The sequence below is a fragment of the Pongo pygmaeus genome, chromosome 1, assembly GCF_028885625.2.
Source record: "Pongo pygmaeus isolate AG05252 chromosome 1, NHGRI_mPonPyg2-v2.0_pri, whole genome shotgun sequence".
Taxonomy (NCBI): domain Eukaryota; kingdom Metazoa; phylum Chordata; class Mammalia; order Primates; family Hominidae; genus Pongo; species Pongo pygmaeus.
In genome coordinates this window covers 186,428,781-186,453,036 of record NC_072373.2, presented here as the reverse complement: position 1 = coordinate 186,453,036, position 24,256 = coordinate 186,428,781, and the positions used below count along the sequence as shown (strand labels likewise).

Genomic DNA, 24,256 nt, shown 5'->3' with positions numbered 1-24,256 from the left:
TTATACGGTATACATTCTTTTCTTTTTGAGAGAAGGTCTCACTCTGTCACCCAGGCTGGAGCGCAGTAGCACGATCTCAGCTCACTGCAACCTCTGCTTCCCAGGGTCAAGCAATCCTCTGAGCTCAGCCTCCTGAATAGCTGGGACTACAGGCATGTGCCACCATGCCTGGCTAATTTTTGTATTGTTTGTAGGGATGGGGTTTCACCGTGTGGTCCAGGCTGGTCTTTAACTCCTGGACTCAAGCAATCCACCCGCCTTGGCCTCTCAAAGTGTTGGAATTACAGGCGTGAGCCACCGCACCCGGCCTATGTATTGTTTTCAATCTATAAGGTTTATCTGTGCTGTTATGTATAGTAGCAGCATGCTCATTTCCATTGTGGTATACTAGTCCATTGCATGAATATATAATAATTTATCCATTTTAGCTTTTCAGTTTTAAATAATATGTATCTTTTGGAGTAGACTAAGGTGATTTAAGTAGGAAAAGAATGCATGGCCAGTAACTCTCCCAACAGAATTGGATTCATGCCTGGGGTGATTCAGGATGTCCAGTTAAGCTGAGAAATACTGTACATCTTGGAGTGCAGTTACTGTCTCCTGGCATATGCATATCTTCACCTTTAGTAGATAGTATCACATGGTTTTATAAAGAGGTTTTAACAATTTATGCTGCCACCAGCAATGTGTGAGTTCAGCAATGATAAAAGTTATTTACACCGCAGAAATTGGCAACTTTTACAAATCAGAGTTTCTTTCTTAACCAGTTGTAAAATAATTACCAGCACACCACTGCCAATGAGGTAGGAGGCAGGACTTGGACTCCGGACCAGATTGAGAGTAGCTGAAAGAGGGAAGAGGAAAAGCACCTCTCCAAAATACATGCTGACCAGTGCCATGTCAGTTTACTATTGCCATGGCAACAACTGGATACCAACCCTTTCTATGGCAATGACCCGACAACCGGGAAGTTACCACCCCTGTTCTAGAAATTTTTGCATAATCCACCCCTAATTTGCATGTAATTAAAAGTGGGCATAAATATGACTGCTGAGCTGCCCTGAGCTGCTACTCTCTACACACCACCTATGGGGTAGCCCTGCTCTGCAGGAGCAGTCACAGAGCCCCAACACTACACTGCCTCCTCAATAAAGCTGTTTTCTTGGCCGGCCACAGTGGCTCACACCTATCATCCCACCACTTTGGGAAGCCAAGGTGGGCAGATCACTTGAGGTCAGGAGTTTGAGACCAGCCTGGCCAACATGGTAAAACTCTGTCTCTGCTAAAAATACAAAAATTAGCCAGGCGTGGTGGTGTGCACCTGTAATCCCAGCTACTCAGCAGGCTGAGGCATGAGGATTGCTTGAACCCGGGAGGCGGAGGTTGCAGTGAGCTGAGATCGCACCATTACACCCCAGCCTGGGTGACAGAGTGAGACTCCGTCTCAAAAAAAAAAAAAAAAAAAAAAAAGCTGTTTTCTTCTACCACCAGCTCACTCTTCAATTCTTTCCCAAGCAAAACCAAGAATCTTCTTGGGCTAGGCCCCAGTTTGGGGTTCACCTGCCTTGCAGCAACATGGCACCAAACATGGGGCAGAAGAGAGAAGACAACAGCATGACAGACGGAGAAAGAAATGGCAGTTGGCAAGGTGGTAATGAGAGACGGCAGTTGGCAAGACAGTGAGAGACACCAAGAGATGGCAAGTGACAGTTATCGTTAAGATGACAAATGGAGAGATGGCAAGAAATAAAGAAGCAGTCAGTGATGGAGGCTGCAAGAGTTGTAACACTAACCAAAGGCTCTTTTTAGAGCCATCGTTTTCCCTGGCAGGTGGTACAGCCAAGCAGACAGGCAAGTGGCCATACTGCTGCTGCCTCATGTGGGATTCGGCAGGCTGGTGGGTTATCAGTCCTCACGTGGGACCCTCCCACCATGGCAGCTGAGCGCATCCAAGCTGGGGGATCCTGAAGAGACCTTCACCTGGGTGCCATGTGGAAGATTGGTCAGCACCATTTTGACTCCTGTGGATGGGTGAGTGTTTTGCCCGCCCCCACCCAATAACATCAGGTAAGCTAAGGAATTAAAGCCTTTGGCTAAGAGGTCAGTTAAAAGTCCCTCATCATTTGGATACCCTTAAACACTTCCTTGTCCTTGTCACCCTTTTCCCTGATTGTTTCCCCTCTGACTCCATTTTATTGCTCCACCAGTCGTTTTATTTTCAGTCCTAAGATGTATGTTTTGTTGGCAGTCTTTGTTTTCATTTTGATTTTCTATTGACTATATTTGGGGAATGATTTAAGGCAGGACATTTGGCTGTGCAAGGCCTCCTGTTGTGTTGTTCTGTGACCTCCAACTTGGCCTGAGGTTTGCTGTTGGCCACCCCCCTGGTGCCCTGGGGTTTTCAGCATTTGGTGAGGGGACCCTTGTTGGCTGAAACTCAGGCACTCCAGGTTTTTCAGCATTGGTATTGCTGAAAATGCTCTGGGGTTTTCGGCATTGACATTCCCTCTTTCATTGAGTGGATAGAGGCTTTCCCCACAAGAACAGAAAAAGGCATCAGAAGTGTCCAAATTCTTACTTAAAGAGATCATTGCAAGGTTTGGGTTACCTAGAAGTCTGCTCAGTGATAACAGACCCTCCTTCACAGCTAAAGTGACCCAGCAGGCTTCCTGAGCCTTAGGCATTACCTGTCGTCTTCACTCTTGGAGACCTCAATCCTCAGGTAAGGTAGAAAAAGCTATTCCTCCCTTAGGGGAATCTTGGTCTTGCCTTTTTCTGCTCTGAAGTTAGAAGTTATTATTTTCCTAATAGCCACTTGCGGACCTCTTCCTGTGTGCTCTCTTACAACTGCGTAACTGCCTTGCTCAAGCCCTCTTGGTTGAAGGGGACTGGGAGTTCCCAGGCCCCTGGTGGACAGCCACCAACAGCAGTAGAAAAGTGGCCACCTGAACATTGTTTTTGGTGTCTCTCCTACTAGGTAGGTTCTCTGGCAGTCAAGGCCCCTGAGGTCTCCCCTTGGGCAATGCTATTTACCCCTGCCCTTCCTCCCTTCCACTGTCACCATTTGTTTAGTCTCTCTCTGCCTAACCCTCACTCTCTGTGGAATTTAGGCCAACATTCTACTGCCCATTTGCAGCTTATAATCCACTTTTGTTAACACCTTGCTATCTATATTTACACCTTCTTTGTAGAAAGTGGGAATTTAAAAGGGAAAAGTAACTAGGGATTTGCTAAGCTTAGGTCACTAAAACCCCCATAGAGAGCCTTACTAGACACGGGGTAGCAGCGAGCATCCTGAAGGACTTGACGTGAGGGTGTCTTTTAGGCAAATGGAGTAAATTCAAATTAGACAAATTGAAAAAGAAAAAATTTATTTTCTGTTGCAACAATGTTTAGGTTCAATACAAATTGGCAAGCCAACAGATGTGGCCTAGGCAGGATTTTTTTTTTTTTTTTTTTTTGAGACAGAGTCTCACTCTGTTGCCCAGGCTGGAGTGCAGCGGCAAGATCTCGACTTGCCACAACCTCTGCCTCCTGGTTCAAGCGATTCTCCTGCCTCAGCCTCCCAAGTAGCTGGGATTACAGGTGCAGGCTACCGTGACCGACTAATTTTTTGTATTTTTAGTAGAGATGGGGTTTCACCATGTTGGCCAGGCTGGTCTCGAACTCCTAACCTCAAGTGATCTGCCTGCCTCGGCCTCCCAAAGTGCTAGGATTACAGGTGTGAGCCACTGCACCCGGCCTCACTATTCTTTGTGTTATATTGCACAATTAGAATTTGTTTTGTAAAAAGGAAGGAAAATGGGAAGAAGTTCCTTATGTGCAGGCTTTTCTGGCCATCTACCAGGACCTTGAGGGCTAGCTGTAGAACGTGTCTGGCTCATGATACTCCCAGCCACCCAGAAGCACATCAGGTATTGTAGATAACCCTCTCTTAGCTGTTCCCCCATGAGGCCTGTGTCCCCTCTTTGAAGCCTCTCCAGTCCCCTAGTTCTGGGGTGGGGGGGACACCACTTCTCTAGTGCAGAATTCCACCTCAAAGTCAGCAGGCATCCCTCCCCTTTACCTAACAGGCCCTGGCCCATATCCCCTACTGCCGGAGGAAGTAAACCCAACCAGTACTACCAGGAGTCGGGCCCCATATCGGCCGCCAAAATTAGACCTGTGTCCATTGTGAGAGGTAGCTGACAGGCATGGAGGAACAACCACAAGATATGTGCCTTTTTCATGTTTGATTTGGCTTTATACAAGGAAAAATTTGGTTGTGTTTTAGAGGATCCTGGGAAGTTTACAGAGGAGTTTGTTAAGTTGACCGTATTCTTTGATTTAACTTGGCATGACATGCAAATATTACTATCCACTTGTACTGTAGAGGAAAAACAAAGAATTCTAGATACTGCCCGTGAACATGCAGATGGAGTAGCCACTCACAACCCAGGCCATGCCATATTGTGTGGGAGGAGATGCAGTTCCAGATCTAGGCTCTCAATTGGATTACTAGACAGGTTCTCAGGATCTTAAATGCAGAAATCACAGGCTAATTTGTTTAACATGAAAAAGTGTGTGCTTAAGCCAGTCAATTATGACAAGGTGGGAGAAATAACTCAGGACAAAGATGAAAACCCTGCTCTATTTCAGGGCCATTTGCTTGGGGCACTCAGAAAATATGCTAATGCAGACCCAGACTTCCCAGAAGGGTGGGTTCTCCTGGGTGTGCATTTTATCACTCAATCTGCCCCTGACATCAAGAGGCAGCTACAAAAGGTAGCAATGGGGCCCCCATGAGCCAACCCTTAGACATTGCTTTTAGGGTTTACAACAATAGGGACAAGGCAGACGAAGAGGCAAAAGCCAAAAAGTTGGCCAAAAAAGCACAATTGTTAGTGGCTGCTTTAGGCCCTCTGCTGCTTCAGGGCTACCCACCCCAGGAAAATGTGGGAAGATCAGTGTCTGGGATGCTTAGATGAGAGTCCCACCGCTGCTGGACTCTAGGCCAAAATCAAACCAGTGTGTCTTTTTTTTTTTTTTTGAGACAGAGTCTTGCTCTGTCACCCGGGCTGGAGTGCAGTGGTGTGATCTCAGCTCACCGCAAGCTCCACCTCCCAAGTTCATGCCATTCTCCTGCCACAGCCTCCCAAGTAGCTGGGACTACAGGCGCTCACCACCATGCCCGGCTAATTTCTTTGTATTTTTAGTAGAGACGGGGTTTCACCGTGTTAGCCAGGATGGTCTCAGTCTCCTGACCTCATGAACCACCTGCCTCGGCCTCCCAGAGTGCTGGGATTACAGGTGTGAGCCACCGCGCCTGGCTTTTTTTTTTTTTTTTTTTTTTTTTTTTTTTTTTGAGATGGAGTCTCACTCTGCCACCCAGGCTGGAATGCAGGGAATGCAGTGGCCTGATCTCGGCTCACTGCAACCTCTGCCTCCTGGGTTCAAGCAATTCTCCCGCCTCAGCCTCCCAAGTAGCTGGGACTACAGGTGTGTGCCACCACACCTGGCTAATTTTTCGTATTTTTAGTAGAGACAGGGTTTCACCGTGTTAGCCAGGATGGTCTTGATCTCCTGACCTCATGATCCACCTGCCTCAGCCTCCCAAAGTGCTGGGATTACAGGTATGAACCACCGTGCCTGGCCCAGTGTGCCTTCTGTAAACAAGAAGGCTACTGGAAGAAGGACTGTCCTAGGCTTAAAGGGGAGTCTGAGACACCCAGATCCATAATGGCCAAGAAAGCAGAGGACTGATGGGGCCTATGGTCCTCTACGACTCCTACTGGACACCTTACCATCTCCATAGAGGAGTCTTTGGTAACCCTGGACACGGCAGGCAAAAATACTGGGTTCTTAATGGACATGGGAGCAGCCTACTCAGTTGTAACCCATTTCTCAGGGCCACTGTCTTCCTGCTCTTGTACAGTAATGGGGATTGATGGCCAGCCAAAAATTAGGAGATTTATCCACCCCCTTGGTTGCACCCTGGAAGACCATACATTTTCCCACAGGTTTTTACTTATGCCTGAGTGTCCTATCCCTCTACTGGGGAGAGAATTACTTTCTCAATTACAGGCCACAGTTCAATTTCAAGTGCCTCATAAGAAGGCAACAGGCTGGGAATGGACACTTCTAGCTCTAAGTGCTTACCTCAACACAGATAAGGAGACGCTCTTCCCACCACATATTGCTTCTCAAGTAGACCCCTCTGTTTGGGTCGTGGAAGTTCCTGCTAGAGCTGTTAATGTACCCCCATTCTGGGTTATTTTAAAACCCAATGTTAATTACATGTGGAAGACACAATATCCTTTGAGACCCAAGGCTCAGAAGAATATCCAGATCCTAATAACAAAGTTCCTAAAGTTTGGATTCCTACAATCCTGTGCCAGTCCCCATGTAACACCCTTTTTTTACCTGTAAAGAAACCAAATGGGGAATATAGATTTGTTCAGGATCAGAGGGCAGTTAATGAGACAGTAGTCTCAGTCCACCCAATAGTTCCCAATCCTTGCGAATATTTACCCATGTCTCTGAAGATGCTCATTGGTTCATGGTAAGGATGCTTTCTTTTGTATAACTTTACACCCAGACTCTCACTATATTTTTGCTTTTAAGTGGACTGATCCAGACACTCATGCCGCATCTCAGCTTACCTGGACAGTCCTTTCCTCAAGGTTTTAGAGAGAGTCTCCATCTCTTCTGCAATGCATTGGCCAAGGAGTTAAGGGAACTACAGTTAACTAATGGATCCCTCTTCAATATGTAGATGACCTATTACTCTCCAGCCTCACTAGGGAAGACTGACAGGAACAAAATCCAGCTCCTTAATTTTCCAGGAAAGCGAGGATAGTGGGTTTCCCCCAACAAGGCCCAGATCTCTGTGCAAAAGGCTAAATATTGGGGGTATGTGCTCACTCCTGGGACAAGGACTTTTGCCCAAAAGCAAAAAGAGACCATCCCAGCACTCCAGCCCCTCAGACTAAGAAGCAAGTAATAGCCTTTTTGGGAATCCTGATCTGGATTCCTGGGTTTGAGCTTAGAGCAAAGCCACTCTGTGAAGCTCTAAAGGGGAGTGATCATGAGCCTTTGAATTGGGATGGAACCTGCTAACAGGCATTCTTCACACTAAAAGAAAAGCTGGGAACAGCTCCTGCTTTGGGACTCCCTAACTTAGAAAAAACCTTTCACCCTTTATGTGGCTGAAAAATAAGGGATGGTTTTGGGCATCCTAACTCAAAGGCTCGAGAATAGTCCCAGGCCAGTGGCTTACTTTTCTAACAGCTAGACCAGGTGGCAGCTGCATGGCCAGGATGCTTGCAAGCTGTGGCCACCACTGCTCTATTGGTAGAAGAAGCCAGTAAGTTTACCTTGGGACAACAATTAGATGTCATGACCCACCATCAAGTATAGGGAATCTTAGAGACAAAAGGATACCAATGGCTAACAGGAGGTCACTTACTTAAATATCAGGCCCTTCTGCTTGACATCCAGCTGTTACTTTAAAAGTATGTCAAGTTTTAAACCCTGCTATCCTCTTGATGGGCTTCATGTCCCAAGAAACAGATCCCCAACTCATTCACTCCTGCGTGGAAACCATAGAACAGACCTACTCTAGCAGGCCTGATCTCAAAGATGAGCCCCTGCCTAACCCCAGTGTTGGGTGGTTTACAGATGGGAGTAGCTTTATGCAAGAGGGGTAAGGAAGACAGGTTATGCAGTGGTTAGCCAACAAGAGATCATTGAGACAAAAGCTTTGCCTCCCTAGACTTCCATTCAAAAACTGGAATTAATTGCTTTAATTAGGGCCCTCCAATTGGGAAAGGACTTAACAGTCAATATACTTACTAATTCCAAATATGGGTTCCTGGTGCTCCATGCTTATGCTTCCACATGAAAAGAAAGGAGAACATTAACAGCTAAGGGATCCCCCATACAACATCACTCAGAGATCCTGGAACTTTTAGATGCTGTCCTTTTCCTTTGGGAAAAGGAGGTAGCAGTTAGTCACTGCAGGGCACACCAAAGGGGAGACACCTCGCTTATTTGAGGAAATGCTCCAGCAGACAGAGCAGCTAAAGCCACAGCTAAGGAAACACCAGTATTCCCATTCACTGCATTAATGCCAGGTACTCCACCCGTGTCAGCAGCACCATACTATACTCCTGAGGAAATTAAGTGGGCAGAATAGACAAGCTTACAAAAGGATCCCTCAGGATGGTTGCTAGAAAACAACAAACTCTTTCTCCCTGAGGCTGAGCAATGGAAAATAATTAAGTATTCCCATGACTCCTCACATTTGGGACAGAACTCCCTATTCAAATTAGTTTCTCAAATCTTCTTGGGAAAGAAATTATTCCAGACTGTAAAGTGGGTCACCAGGGCCTGTGAACTTTATGCCGGTAATGACCCAGGGAGCTGCCCATACCCTTATCCCTACTCAGTCCTGTACAACATCAAGGAACATACCATAGGGAAGACTGGCAAATAGATTTTACTCAGATGCCACCATACAGGGGACTGAAATATTTGCTAGTATTTATAGACACTTTCACCAAGTGGATAGAGGCTTTCCCCACAAGAACAGAAAAGGCATTAGAAGTGCCAATTCCTACTTAAAGAGATAATCCCAAGATTTGGATTACCTAAAAGTCTGCAGAGTGATAATGGACCCTCCTACAGCTAAAGTGACCCAGCCGGTGTCCTGAGCCTTAAGCATTACATATCATCTTCACTCCTCCTGGAGACCTCAATCCTTGGGGAAGGTAGAAAAAGCTAATATTTTTGAAAGGACATTAGCAGAGCTCTGTTAGGAGACCTCGGAGGCCTGGGTTTCTCTCCTAACCATCACCTTTTTTTTGTTTTTGTTTTTGAGACGGAGTCTTGCTCTGTTGCCCAAGCTGGAGTGCAGTGGCATGATCTCGGCTCACTGAAACCTCCACCTCCCAGGTTCAAGCGATTTTCTTGCCTCAGGCTTCCGAGTAGCTGAGACTACAGGCAGGCATCACCAAGCCCGGCTAATTTTTGTATTTTTAGTAGAGATGGGGTTTCACCATGTTGGTCAGGCTGGTCTTGAACTCCTGACCTTGTGATCCACCCGCCTCGGCCTCTCAAAGTGCTGGGATTACAGGCGTGAGCCACCGTGCCCAGCCTCCCATCGCCGTTTTATATGTAAGGATGACTCCAAAGGGAACAGTAAAACAGTCCATTTGAAATGACTTATGGGAGGCCCTTTTTTTTTTTTTTTTTTTTTTTTTTTTTCCCGAGACGGAGTCTCGCTCAGTCACAGGCTGGAGTGCAGTGGCGCTATCTCGGCTCACTGCAAGCTCCAGGGAGGCCCTTTTTAACTTCAGAGCTCCTGTTTGATGAAGAGACACGTAGAATGCTCACCCATATTATCAACTTAGGCCAGGTTCAAAAGGCCCTCCAAGCCTGTGGAGACAAAATACCGCTCCCTTCAACGAAGGAAATAGTTAACCTCCACAATCAACCAGGAGACTTAGTCTTAGTAAAAACTTGGAAAGAAGAATCCGCCAACGATCAATTACACATGAATGGAAGGGGCCGTATCAGGTGTTGTTGAGTACACCTACGGCTGTTAAACTTCAGGGAGTAACTGGTTTGGTACATCTGTCCAGGTTAAACTTGTTTCTTATGAGTTGCAGCACAAAAGGAGGCCCCCGTGACCTACGTCTGTGAGCCTTTGGAGGACCTCTGCTACCTATTTAAAAGAATCAACACTCAGCCAGAGGTGGTAACATGATGCTGCGGGTGGGAATAGGAGCAATAATTTTTCTCTTCTTCCTGATTGTAATCCTTCTTTTCTGTTGCTTTAGCCAACCTCTTGGGAAACACCTCTTTTGTCCTTGTTGGGTGTAGAGGCCACTCTAAGGCCCAACTGGACACCATGTTGTCTCTATTAATCCTGTTTGATTTCCTCATTACCCTGATCCAGTGCAGGTGGGAACATAACCCTATAGTAAATATTTCAAAAATTACAGCCTCAGGGAGTCATCTTCATGGTTGCTGGATTTGTTATCAATATTCCCAGGGTACACAGTTCTACCTTCTGGCCTACCCAGAAAATATCACAGCCATCTCTCCAGACCTCCTAACTAACCATAGTGATCCCCAAATACCCAAATCCCTATTTATTAAGTGAAACTCTCCTCCTGATTCCCCTCCGATTCCATCTGAATACCACCCCCCAACTCCTGCCACTATTACCTTGACCTGGGAAGTTGGGTATCTATATCTCCAATGCACTAATGATTCTATCTTTTGCACCCACTGTTGTGTTAATGACACAAAAGCAGACATTTCCCTGTGATACTCTGATCCAAATCTAGTTGCCAAGTTCCCCAGGCTGCAGTGAGGTAAATGGGATTCCACTTGTCAGTGAGGAGACCATATATGGTGCCTTCTCCTGGATCAGAACATACAAGGGAAAAACAACTGCCTAATGTGGGAAGGTGGGAGCACTGTTCCTTCTGGAAAACAAGATTGTTTGACCACTCCCATTAGAACAGGGGGAAAATATCTCCTCTAGAGACCCAACTTGGCAGCAAAGGAAAAATATCACACCCCGTAGGGCCTCTGTTTGTGTACCCCACCAAGCTCATTTTGTTTGTGGCCATGAGTGGGAAGAAGTCACACCCCATAACCACTCCTGACTCTCCAGGAAGCCACCTGTTCTTTTAGGAGCAGCCTTCTGTATACAAAAAACTTGGAATAGGCTGGGTATGGTGACACACTTGTAATCCCAGCACTTTAGGAGGCCGAGCCAGGTGGATCACTTGAGGTCAGGAGTTAGAGACCAGCCTGGCCAACATGGTGAAACCCCATCTACTAAAAATACAAAAATTACCCGGGCGTGGTGGCGAGTACCTGTAATCCCAGCTACTCGGGAGGCTGAGGCAGGTGAATCTCTTGAACCTGGGAGGCAGAGGTTTCAGTGAACCGAGATCACGCCATTGCACTCCAGCCTGGGTGACAGAGTAAAACTCTGTCTCAAAAAAAGAATGAAACTTGGAATAGAGATGAACGTACGTTGGCCACCCTTGCCCCTCCAGGGGTCATGATCTGTAACCCCATAAGACCCAGGAACACCAGAAGTAAGTGAGCAATTGGATTAATTCAATTGGAAGGAATTTGGGCAGCAATAGGACTAGCAGCACCCTGGGGGGGCTTTGCTTACCTACTCAACCTTAGTCAACCCTAAAGAACCCTAAAGAATGTGAACCCTAAAGAACCCTAAAGAACTTGACTTAAATCCTAGAATCTTTAGCCACCAATAGAGGTCAGGCATTAAAGGGGATTCAAGAGTCCCTAGACTTTTTGGCAAATGTAATTCTCAATAACAGACTAGCATTGGATTATCTACTAGCTGAACAAGGTAGGGTCTGTGCAGTTATTAATGAAATCTGTTGCACATATATCAACAACTCTGGGCAGTTTAAGTTAACATTCAAAAGATCTGTGAGCAAGCTACCTGGTTACGTAACTATAACCAGGGCATTAATCCCAACTGTATCTGGCTAGCTATCAAAAGTGCCTTCCCAAGCTTCACCTGGCTTTTACCTCTCCTAGGACCTTTGATAGCTGTCTTGTTATTACTAATCTTTGGCCCTTGCTTATTTAACCTCTTAGTAAAGTTTGTCTTCTATATTACAACAGTTCCAGGTAAAGACAATCCTTGCACAAGGCTTCCAACTCGACCCGTCTACTGACCTGGAGAATGAAAGTGTCCTGCCTCTGGGCCCCTCAGATCAAGTATCCAGAGATTTCTGTTTCTCCAGGGCTAGACAGGACCAACATCCATAAACTCAGCAGGAAACAGTTACAGGAGGTAGACCTCCAACCTTCTGTAGTCCCTTTAAGATTAAAGAGGAGTATCTAATTTCTGAGGGGGGAATGAGGTAGGAGGCAGGACTCAACTCTGGAGGTGAGACTCAGACTCTGGACCAGATTGAGGACTAGCTGAAACAGGGAAGAGGCAAAATCACCTCTCCCTAAGACATGCCCACCAGTGCCATGTCAGTTTACCATTGCCATGGCAACACCCTGAAGTTACCACCTCTTTCCTTGGCAATGACCTGACAACTTGAAATTTATCACCTTTTTTCTAGACATTTCTGTATAATCTGCCCCTTAATTTGCATGTAATTAAAAATGGGTATAGGCTGGGCACAGTGGCTCATGCCTGTAATTCCAGCACTTTGGGATTTCCAGGTGGGCGGATCACTTGAGGTCAGGAGTTCGAGACCAGCCTGGCCAACGTGGTGAAATCCCATTGCTACCAAAAATACAAAAATTAGCCAGGTGTGGTGGCAGGTGCCTGTAATCCCAGCTACTTGGGAGGCTGAGGCAGGAGAAACACTTGAACCTGGGAGGTGGAGGTTGCAGTGAGCTGAGATCACACCACAGCACTCTAGCCTGGGTGACAGAGCAAACTCTGTCTCAAAAAAAAGGGTATAAATATAACTGCAGAACTGCCCTGAGCTGCTACTGTGTATACACTGCCCATGGGTTAGCCCTGCTCTGCAGGAGCTGTCACAGAGGTGTACCACCACACTGCCACCTCAGTAAAGCTGTTTTCTTCTACCACTGGCTTGCTCTTGAATTCTTTCCTGAGTGAAGCCAAGAACCTCCCTGGGATAAGCCCCAATTTGGGGTTTGCCTGCACTGTGTCACCAACACCCGTTGTCTCAAAAAGTTCCACATGCTTTCCAAACACTTGATGTTGTCAGTCTTTCTTTCCCCAAGAGAAATGATCAAAATTGTGATTGAATGTATTTTTAACTCTAAAACAGAATTTAGATAACTTATTTTTATTTTATTAAGATCAAATATACAAGTAGTCAGGCATCTCTTATTTTATATTATGCCTATATCTGTATCTATATCTATATCTATCTACACAAACCCCTCAAATTTAAAATCAGAGCATTATTTCTCAGTCCTTTAAAAATCATATTGATGAGTGCCCTGGCTCATGCTGTAGTCCCAACACTTTGGGAGGCCAAGGAGGGAGGATCGTTTGGAGCCAGGAGTTCCAGATCAGCCTGGGGAACAAAACAAGACCCTATCTTTACAAAAAATAAAATAAAATAAATTTTTTAAAAAGCCGTGTGTAGTGGTGCATGCCTATAGTGCCAGCTACTCAGGAAGCTGAGGTGATATGAGGAGGCCAGGAGTTCGAGGCTGCAGTGATGCATGATCACACCACTGTACTCCAGCCTGAGTGACAGAGCAAGAACCTGTCTCAAAAAAAAAATAAATAAATAAATACATAAATACATAAATAAATAAATAAAGTATCTCCATGTCAAGGATGGGAAAAAACGAGGACCCTCTTACATTGCTGGTGAGAATGTAAACTGATACAGCCACTTTGGAAAACTTTGGCAGTGTTTACTAAAGCTAAACATGCGTACGCTCTGTGACCAACAATTCTATTCCTGGCTATATCCTCAACAGAAATGAATGCTTCTGTCTAGCAGAAGACAAGTACGAGAATGTTCATAGTAGCTTTATTCATGATAGCTTACACTGGAACAACCCAATGTGCATCAGCAGAAGAATGGGTGGATACATTGTGTTGTACTCATCCAGTGGAATATTACATGGCAATAAGAAAGAACAAAGTACTGATAATAAAACAACATGGGTGAACCTTGCATAATTTTGATTGAAAGAAAAAAAGAGGTCAGATACAAAAGAATACACACTGTATGACTGCAATTATATGAAGTTTGAAAACTGGTGCAACTAACCTATAGTGTAGAGGCCAGACTGGGTTAACCAAGGGAGTGATATTAACTTGCAGGGGACAGGAGAGAGTCCTCTGAGGTGTTGGAATTGTTCTACTCTTGATCTGGGTTGTGAGTACATGGCAGTATACGTATTTAAAGTTGATTTGTACATATTACTGTATCTAAATTATACCCCAATAAAATGGAAAAAAATCATATAGATGCCAATCATTAAGTGCTGTTACTAAGTCAGATCTTTATGTCAGATGCAACCTAAGTTTCTCTTATATTTGACATTTTTCATAGGCGTATTGTAAGAAAGGAAAGAAGCAAGCTGCTTCTTCTATGATATTGGGAGTACTCTCCAGCTGGGCTGCTCCAGAAATCATTAATCATTAGATTTGGGCAGCTGTCATCTGATTTCTTTTTTTAAAATAATCACTTGGATATATTCTGACTCTGCTTATGGGGTTTAGACACAGCTTGAGAACAATAACATTCTGCTTTTTATGGGCAATTTTATTTTCTTCAACCATAGATTCAGGAAGAATGAGTTTGTATAGTATGTCAAAATCTATCAGCAAAAAGACCGTGAGGGCCATACCTATAGTTAATAAAAGTTAAGTTTATCTGGCTTGCTGCAGCAGGAAGACTGCATGAATCTTGGGACCATCTTAGTAAGAGAGACTTGAGTTTGTGCTTGTGTTGGATGCCTCTGAGAAGGGATTAGGGAAGCCAGAGCCAACTCTGGATTGAGTGCTGTTAGGAAGCAGGGAGGACTGAGTGCAATTCACAAGGTTAGCAGGACCACGGGGCAGCAGGGCAGTGCGGGGCCAGAGTAGAGTGGAAAGTGGACCAAAAGAGGCACATGAAGAATACCTAGCACAACTGCCTATGTAGCCTCCCTAAACTAACTGCCAGAGGAAGCACTTCAGCCAAATGAAAAAATAAATGAGATAAGTTAGCTGGGAAACAAGGAAGGTGTAATATGCTAAACATGGCAACAAGCGAAAAACCAGTAAAATTTATTGTTATGTATATGTAATTATTGATATTGTTACTGTGGAAAGATTCTTAACTAAATTCTCATAAAAAGATATATGCTTATTATAATAACTAATACAGAAAGTACTGAAAAAGTTTTTTCAACTGCCCCAAATGCTGCTACCCCCAACAATTATCTTCAACATTTGTCTGTTATCATTCTAGACACTTTCTATGCAAATCCATAGAGAAGCCTAGATATAAATAATTTTATGATGTAGACTGTGAAGAATTTCATATTAGGGATGCATTAAAGCTTAGCTGTGGACTTAGTATTTGGCTCACATCTGCTATTCAACGATGACTTTGGCTCTAGCCCTTACAAGGTTAAATAGCCAAATACCTTCTTCAGTATCATTTGTGACATCCCTGAACCTGTGTGTGATCCATGATCATGACTGTGTTGATTTCTGTCATATCTGATCAACATAACAATATCAGTAAATGAACCAATCCATGTTACGTGAATTTGTTGTTAATATCTGAATATTCACCTTCACATATAGGTAACCATTCAAGATACAGGTTCATGAAAATGTCCTTTGCTTTATATGCCGAAATTCTATTAGTCATTTGAGGTATACGTGTATATTTAATATTTCATGGGTAAAATGCTATAATAATTAATGATTATTTGAAAGCTGCTAATCATGTGCACAAAAACAACAAGAACTTTCAAATAAATATGGAAATAGATTGAAAGTTAATGCAATTTTAATGAGAAAGTGTGCTAACTAGGTATCTTTAGAAGAACTTTATATTGTTTTAAGGTCAAGAGATGTTTGTAGGCTGGGTATGGTGGCTCACACCTGTAGTCTCAGCACTTTGGGAGGCTGAGGCGGGCGGATCACAAGGTCAGGAGTTCGAGACCAGCCTGGCCAACACGGTGAAACCCCGTCTCTACTAAAAATACCAAAAATTAGCCGGGCGTGGTGGCGCAAGCCTGTAATCTCAGCTACTCAGGAACTTGAGGCAGGAGAATCACTTGAACCTGGGAGGCGGAGGTTGCAGTGAGCCAAGATCACGCCACTGCACTCCAGCCTGGGCGACAGAGCGAGACTCCATCTAAAAAAAAAAAAAAGAGAGAGATGTTTATGACAATTTAAGTAATACAAGCCAGAATACTAGTGATTATATTATATCATAAAATTGTTGGCATAATAGTATTCATAATATGAATCAAAATAATCCTTTTTTTTTTTTTTTTGAGACAGAGTCTCCGTCTGTCGCCTAGGCTGAAGTGCAGTGGTGTGATGTAGGCTCATTGCAACCTCTGCCTCCCAGATTCAAGTGATTCTCATGCCTCAGCCTCCCGAGTAGCTGGGATTACAGTTGAGCACCACCACGCCAGGCTAATTTTTGTATTTTTAGTAGAGACAGGGTTTCACCATGTTGCCCAGGCTGGTCTCGAACTTGTGGCCTCAAGTGATCTCCTGCCTTGGCCTCCCAAAGTGTTGTAATTACAGGCGTGAGCCACTGCGCCCAGCCTAAAATAATCCTTAATAGCTATATTACTTCTGTTTATTTATTACACATTAGAAGAAATAAAAATACATGCCACAAGCAAAGAAGATATTTATAACATATGTAATCAACAAACAGTATCTAGTATGTGCAGATAATGCCTATAAAATAGTAAGAAATATAGAAGTAATTCAATAGAAAAATTTGCAAATTTCCTTCAGAAAAGGAAACATGAATGGGCAGTAAATGGATGGAAAATACTCAACTTTATTAATAATCAGGGAAATGTAGTTAAGTCTAGAATAAGATACCATTTACATCCATTCAATTGGCAAAAACTAAGAAGTATGGGCTGGGCGCTATGGCTCACACCTATAATCCCAGCACTTTGGGAGGCCGAGGTGGGAAAATCACTTGAACTCAGAAGTTCCAGGCCAGCCTGGGCAATACAGTGAGACCCCCGTCTCTACAAAAAAACTTAAAAAATAGCTAGGCATAGTGGTATGAACCTGTGTTCTCAGCTGCTTGGGAGACTGAGGTGGGAGGACTGCTTGAGCTGCGAGGTCAAGGCTGCGGTGAGCCATGATTGCACCACTGTACACCAGCCTGGACAACAGAGTGAGACCTTTCCTCAAAACAAACAAACAAAACACCCTCCCCAGAAAAAAACAAAAAATTAAGGGGTATGATAATACTTTCCTTTTTTTTTTTTTTTTTTTTTTTTTTTTAGGAGATGGGATCTTGATATGTTGCCTAGGCTGGTCTTGAACTCCTGGGCTCAAGCAATCCTCCCACCTCAGCCTCCCAGAGTGCTGGGATTTCAGGCAAGAGCCACCATGCCTGGCCAACTTTCTAAAGAGAATATTGGTCAGTGAGATCTCTTATACATTAATGGTTGGTGTATAAATTGAATATCCACTCTGAAAAAACAATTTGTCATTATCTTGTGTTATTGAACAATCACATACCCAGATATTCGACTCTTGGGTATATACCCAGGAGAAATTCTTGCACAGGTACATCAGAAGACATCTGACAGGAGTGTAGCCAGTAGCACTGTATGTAAGAACACAAATAAAAGAACCATTCAAATGCCTGGTGACTACAGAGTGGATAGACTGTGGTGTACTCACACATGGAATATGACACAGCAGTAAAAATGAATGATACTCCTATTCATGCCACAACATGGATAATCTTAGTAACATAATTTTGAGCAATAAAGCAAGTCTTGAGGAGCACTCTTTTTATAAAGATCAAAAACAAGCAAAACAAAACAATATTTCATTTAGGCATCTATATAGATGACATTCTCAAATAGTGGTTACCTCTCGGAGGAGGCATGGATAGAACTAAGTGATCGATAACATTTAACTCTTGGGATGAGTGTTGAGCTCATTTTTTATTATATTATTTTTAAAAACAAACAATATATAATGTCTAATCCTCTAATGCTATTAGAATCTTCATTGCCTTCAAACTCAACTGGGTCAAGAAGTCCCCTTCTAGGTCAGACTACCACTCCCTTGAGTGATGATTGCTGCAACCATTTCTGGTGTGAATCATTTTATTGGTCAAGTTCTCAGTTTTGCAGACAACAGAATCTGCAATACTCTGTTTAAACAGAAAGGGATGTATCACAAGGTATTAGGTACTAGATAAAGCTGAATTTTGAGACAATGTATTGTGGTTGATGTAGCATCTTGGGCGATACTGGTTATGAGTGACATGAGGAAGGCTCTTAGGTCAGGTTCCAGAGAACAGAGTCTGACATGAATATTCTTGTTCCAGTGATTTATGAGAGGAGTCCTCTCAGAAGAAGAGGTGGGAGAGAAACAGGATAGGACAGAAGAAGAAAGCTAAGCAAGTGTGTGGATACTGTCTTCAGCCTGGACCCACAGGGAGCACTGGAGCATAAATTATACCACATAATTGGTTTCTGTTTGAGGCTGGTGGGATGGACCTTTGTACCCCAGAGAGGGTGCAGAACTTCCTGAAGGAGTTGACCACATTTGGTTGAGAATATGTGATTATTTAGAGAAGGAGCAGCTCACTGTCACAGCGACTGGGGCAGGGTGCACTGACCAGGGCAGAGCACCAACGGTGAGCCAATGCCACCCTGACCTCATGGGGGAAGGGTGGGGATAACCTGGGGCCAGATCAGAATTAGGTAGGGGTGGGACAGACCAGGACAGGAGAGGCTGGGAGGAGCAGAACCGAGAGGGTCTGTGTTTCCAAGCACAAGCCTGAGTTCTTTGAACCTCAGGCAGCACTGACCTTTCTTCCCCATCTGGGCATGAGAAGGACAGGACAAGCCCTTTCCTCAGTACTTTTTTTTTTTCTTTCTCTTTTTGAGACAGAGTTTGCTTTGTCACCCAGGCTGGAGTGCAGTGGTGTGATCTCGGCTCACTACCACCTCCGCCCCCTGGGTTCAAGTGATTCTCCTGCCTCAGCCACCTGAGTAGCTAGGATTACAGGTGCATGTCACCATGCGTGGGTAATTTTTGTATTTTTGGCAGAGATGGGGTCTCACCATGTTGTTCAGGCTGTCTCAAACTCCTGACTTCAAGTGATCTGCCCACCTTTCAAAGTGCTGGGATTACAGGCATGAGCCACTGCGCCCGGCCCCTTTCATCAGCGTCTCATTCCAGGTTCTGAGTCATGAGCACCTCACTTTGAGGTCCCTCTTTACGGGAAAAATCTCACCGCAGTGAGGACGTACCAGCCAGGAGTGGGGTGAGCAGCAGAGCTCCTAGGGCAGGGCCTTGCAGTTACTATGTAGCCCCCACCACCTCCCTGTTACTGGGGCAGAGAGAACCAAGCTTCTCCGTCAGCAGCCTCCTCCCTTCCCCTGCCCTTCGGCCTTGGCCTTGATCTCAAGCTAATGTGGTATCTGATTCATTAGGTGGTGGGCAGTTTTTCCCAAGCTGCCTGCCTCAGTCTGGACTGGAACATTCTGGCCTCACAGGAGGGCTGGCCCCTGCCCTCACAGGAAGCTTTAACCCTTGCTCTCCCAGCATGATTCTCCAGGGCCACAGGCTGGGGTTATGTTTTCTCCAGAGTGGCACCAAACGGAAGCTTGTGGAGAGTTTAGACACTCAACACACTTCCTCATTCTCCCCCAAGCCAGGCAGAAAATGCCTAATCTGAGTAAAAATAGTTTGTCCCCTGGCCCATCCCCTGTTGTAACACAGTTGTGACCCTGTGCCCTTTTACATAGACTTTCTGGGGTCACCACTGGTGACATCACTAGCCAAGTGGCCTTAGAATCCTTACCTCTGCTTTCTGCCTTTATTCCCCTCCCCCAGCCACATGCCTCCTCTCAGAGGTCAGGGCCTGACCCCCTCCCCCAATAGAAATGTGTATTTTAATGATCACTCATGTGGAGAAGTAAAAGTCTACAAACTGAGGCAGGTCTGGGTGGGAGACATTTCAGGACAGGGTCTTCCAGTCCTCACATCCTACCAGGAGATGGATAGGACACTCCCTGGCAGGATAGGGGTGGGGGCTTGGCATGAGAGGAGGGCTTTCCTGGGCAGGAGGCCTTGGCCAGAGCAGTCCATCCCAGTCTAGCTAGCTTTCCTTCTCCCCTTATGTATTAGTCTGTTCTTGCTTTGCTATGAGGAAATACCTGAGGCTGGGTAACTAATAAAGAAAAGAGGTTTATTTTGGCTTATGGTTCTGCAGGCTGTCAGGAAGCATCTGCTTCTGGGGAGGCCTCAGGGAGCTTACAATTGCTGTGGAAGGCGGAGGGGAGCCAGTGTGTCACATGGCGAGAGAGAGAGAGAGAGAGACAGAGAGAGAGAAGATAGGAGACGCCACACTCTTTTAAACAAGCAGATCTCTCGTAACTCAGCGAGAAATCACTCATTATTGCAAGGACAGCACAAAGCCATTCATGAGGGGTCTGCCCCTGCGACCTAAACACCTCCCACTAGGCCCCACCTCCAACACTGGGGATCACATTTCAACTGAGATTTGGAGGGGATGAACACCCATACCATATCACCCTAGTCCTCACCTTGGGGGATGCTGACGGAAAGATGGAGTCTGTTTTTTACCCCTCGCTGCTTTGGTGGGAAATCACCCTGTGATCTGGGTCAGGATGCCATGTTCCAATCCAAAAGGTGCCAACTTCCTCTTTCTCTTTTCCCTGCTCTTGTCCAGCCTTAGCATCTGCTCCTGCCCCAGCCTCAGCGACGCCTGTCTCTTTGGCCGCTGTGCTCAGTGTGTGTCTTTTGCCTCCAGTAGCCCATGGGTAGGGGAGAGCAGAATCTGGATGCCGCACCCTCAGCCCGTCCCTTCTGTGCTCTGCATTCCCCCCACCTTTGACCCTCTGGTTTTATTGATTCATCCTTCTTTCTTGCATTTTAGTCTCTAAGTCAATTAGTTCTTGTCTGTAGCCTATAAACATGATAAAGCCTCCATTATTTTAAAAAGTCCCCAAATCTCCCTCTACCAAACCTCCTTTTTAATTTTTTAAGTGATTTTTAAAATTTGTTTGCATTTATGGGGCACATGTGTAATTTTGTTACATTGATATTTTGTATAGTGGTGAAATAAGGGCTCGTGGTGGATCCATGGTTGGAGTAACATACATTGAACCCATTAAGTGATTTCTCATCATCCACCCCCCTCCACCCTCTCGCCCTTCCAAATTTCCATTGTCTGTCATTCCACACTCTACTTCCATGTGTACACATTATTTAGCTCCCACTTATAAGACAGAACACGTGGTATTTGTTTTTCTGTGTCTGAGGTGTTTCACTTAGGATAATAGCCTCCAGTTCCACCCATGTTGCAGTAAAAGACATGATTTCCTTATTTTTTATGGCTGAAAAACCATCCTACCCCGCATTCTCACCTCTCCCTTTTCCCTTGTCTTTTTGTTTTTTTTTTTTTTTTGAGACAGGGTTTTGCTCTGTTGCCCAGGCTGGAGTGCAGGGGCATGATCACAGCTTGCTGTAGCTTTGAACTCCTGGGCTCCAGTGAGCCTCCCACCTCCCTTGTCTTTATCAGAGCCAAACCCTACAAGATTACCAAGTAGACAAACAAAGCACATGCTTGAGGCACCAACAAAGAAGGACAACAAAGCAAATAAGCATTATTGAATGGGAGAAGGGGAAGGACAGTTATTTTTAATACAAATTTGCAAGTAAGTTAACTGCCATTAAAATAATTTAGAAAGTTTATTTTAATTTTAACATTTATATATTTTTATGTTATGTTGAAAATAAAAAAACTCGCTTTGTATTACTTGTAGGAGGATGGGAACCATAATCTTTTAAAGGTGTTAATTCAGCCCTGCGGTCAAACCTCTTCCTCACCTCTTACTCGTCAACTCCCTGCAACTTCAGACACCATCACGTCCTAACCGTTCCTCTGGAGGTCACCAGTGAGCATCACTGTGATAAATCCAGTGGGCGTGGTTCATGGTCAGCTGTGACCCTCTCAGCAGAAGTCAACTGTATTCTCCAATAGCTGGTTCCCTTCCACTTCTTACTCCTCTCCCTTCCTGACTTCCTCAAAGTTCTTCTTCCTGGAAATGTTTGTGTTGTTGGAGCTCTGAGCTGGGTCTTTTCTATCCTTCTCCACAGCTCACCCCTCCTATGGTTTCAGTCACCATCTACACTTAGGTTACTTCTAAATATCTTCCCAGCTCACCCTTGGCTCCTTAGCTCTAGGCCTTTATATCCAACCATGAACTCTTTCAGGTACTTAAATTCACTAAGCCCAAAATTGATTCCTTATCTCCCCCATGAACCCTTCCTTCTCCAGCCTTCCCTGTGTCAGTGAAAAGCATCTTCATCCACTCAGGCCCCAAGCTCAAGCCTTTCTCTCCTATGACCCTGCCTACAACCAACAGTCCTGTTGGCTCCACTTCCTCAAAAGCTTGAATTTGCTCACTTCTCTCCACTTTCATGGCCACCTCCCTTGTCCTAGTCACTGTTACAATTGGCAGGTCACAACTGCCTCCTATTGGGCTTCCCAGTCTCTACTTCCTCAACCCATTTTCCATGCTGAAGCCAATCTGGTGAGGTTTCTATGGGTCCTCGTCGGCTCAGCATAAATCCAAGCTCCTAGGGTGGCATTCCAGACTTCCCACGTTCTGGTTCCTGACACCACCTCAGCATAGCTCTTCTCACTCTTGGCTACCTGCTCTCTGCTCCAGTAGTAGTTAACTACCTTGAGCTTCCCCTCCACCCCCATCACACTGTTGCTCCCCTCTGCCACCTGGGCTGCCCTTTCCCTCCTCCTCTTCCTCCTACTGTTTTTTTTTGGGGGGGGACGGGGGGACAATCATGACTGGGCAAGTGGTGATGGTGACTTGGACTTGGGTGGTAATGATGGAGGTGGTGAGAATTGGTAAGATTCTGAACATATTTTGAAGGCGGATACAACAGGACTTGTTGATGGATTTGGATGTGTGGGGAGAGAAAAAAGAAAGGAACCCAGATTTTTTTTTGTTTTTTGCCTGAGCAACTGGAAGGAAGGAGTTGCGCTGAGATGGGAAGATAGTGGGAAGTGTGGGTTTGGGTGGGAAGACAAGGAGGACAGTTTTAGATGTGTTAATGGAAATGCCCCTTAGAAATCCAGTCAGGTCTTAAGAGTCTGGATTCAGGGGACTGATCTGAGCTGGAGCTGCACATTTGTGAGTCATCAGTGTGTGGGTGGTATTTAAAACCACAAGAGTGGGCCAGCTGCAGTGGCTCATGCCTGTAATCCCAGAACTTTGGGAGGGGTGAGAGGATCCCTTGAGGCCAGGAGTTTGAGACCAGCCTGGGCAACATAGCAAGATCCTGTCTCTACAAAAAGTAAATAAATAAATAGGCCAGCATGATGGCACATGTCTGTAGTCCTAGCCACTGGGGAGGCTGAGGCAAGAGGATGCCCGGGAGTTCGAGGCTGCAGAGAGCTATGATCACACCACTGCACCCCAGCATGGGTGACAGAGCAAGACCTTGTCTGTAAAATAATAATAACAAAAATCATAAATAAAAAGAGATAAAACCACAAGAGTAGATGTGGGCACCAAGGATATGAATGTGAATAGAAAATAGATGAGGCCCAGGAGCCCCCAGAGCCTCTGACATTAAGAGGCTGGAGAGAAGACCTGGAGAAGGAAGAGGTAGTCATATAGGAGGAAAATCGGAAAACGTAGCATCCCAGAAGCCTAGAGAAATAGGTGTTTGAAGGAGGAGGAAGTGATCAGCTGTGTCAAAGATCAAGTAAGCAGAGGTCTGAGAATTGAGTGAATAAGATTTAATAAGAGGAAGGTCATTAATGATGGTGACAAGAGCAGTGTCAGGAAATGGTGTGAGCAAAAGCTTTTTGTAACATGTTCAAGAGAGAAAGGACAGAGAGGAATTGGAGTAGTTGGGTAGACAATTCTTTCAAGAAATTTTGCTGTAAAAAAGGTATAGTAAGATGGGTGTGAGCTGGAGGGAAAGTTAGGATCATGAGAGGTTTCTTCTTCTTCTTCTTTTTTTTTTTTTTTTTTGAGACAGAGTCTCGCTCCGTTGCCCAGGATGGAGTGCAATGGTGCGATCTTGGCTCACCGCAACCTCTGCTTCCCAGGTTCAAGCGATTCTCCAACCTCAGCCTCCCAAGTAGCTGGGACTTCAGGTGCCTGCCATCACACCTGGCTAATTTTTGTATTTTAAGTAGGACAGGGTTTCACCATGTTGGCCAGGCTGGTCTCCAACTCCTGACCTCAGGTGATCCACCCACCTCGGCCTCCCAAAGTGCTGGGATTACAGGCATGAGCTACTGTGCCTGGCCCATGAGAGTATTTTTTTTCAAGGATATGGTAAATAACAGCAGATTTTTTCTGTGTATTTCTGAGATCGATCCAGTAGAGAAGGAAAAGAGAGACAAGAGAAGAGAAATATTTAAGGAACTGAATCCTTGTGTTGAGAGAGGAGGAGATCCATTCCCCAAGCACAGAGGCTGGCCCTGGCTGGGAGGGACCTGAGCACCACAGCACTCCCCTGGGGAGCCCTTCCTAA

The 24,256-nt window shown here is 45.1% G+C and overlaps 1 long non-coding RNA gene across 1 annotated transcript in view; it reads left to right on the top strand.

Moving 5' to 3' along the window:
• Window positions 1–24,256, top strand: part of LOC129038290 (uncharacterized) — a 33,524-nt gene that overhangs the window by 5,529 nt on the left and 3,739 nt on the right. Inside the window, exon 4 of the long non-coding RNA XR_008503113.2 lies at window positions 1,516–2,031. This is a non-coding gene — a long non-coding RNA (uncharacterized LOC129038290). The remainder of the gene's footprint in view (window positions 1–1,515; window positions 2,032–24,256) is intronic.